Raw genomic sequence first — 610 nt, 5'->3', positions numbered from 1 at the left:
AGAGCTGAACAGAAGCATTGGCTTCTATTGCGCTCAAGCGAGAGTGCCTCGCCCAAGCGAGAGATGAACAGAAGCATTGGCTTCTATTGCACACAAGCGAGAGTCCCTCGCCCAAGCGAGAGTGCCTCGCCCAAGCGAGAGCTGAACAAAAGCATTGGCTTCTACTGCGCTCAAGCGAGTACCTCGCCCAAGCGAGTACCTCGCCCAAGCGAGAGTTCAATCTCCCAAGAAATTTTTTTTTTGGGAAATTTGAGATTTATGGGGCTTTGGTATCTTTGTGCATTGTCTTTGATTATTATTTGGTCATCCATTAAGTTGTCTGTTATTTCAAGTGAGCCAATTGAAGTGAAATGTCGCCAAAGTGACCCCTCTCATGGATATAACTCATGAGGAATATCATATGTAAGTGTGTATGAATATTCGTGTGAGTATTAATTGGCCCAAAGGAAAGTTAGTATTTGGCCGAAGATCATACACACCTGTGATGATAAACATGTTATAATTCTAAACTTTTTATACATGTGACTGGTGAATCAATCTAAAGAGGGATTCATCAGTTGACATGACTTATTATAAATGTTTGATCATTACAACAAGAGTACCACTTGCA

This window comes from Lupinus angustifolius, chromosome LG02, assembly GCF_001865875.1.
Source record: "Lupinus angustifolius cultivar Tanjil chromosome LG02, LupAngTanjil_v1.0, whole genome shotgun sequence".
Taxonomy (NCBI): Eukaryota; Viridiplantae; Streptophyta; class Magnoliopsida; order Fabales; family Fabaceae; genus Lupinus; species Lupinus angustifolius.
Note: the sequence above shows the minus strand (reverse complement) of the source record.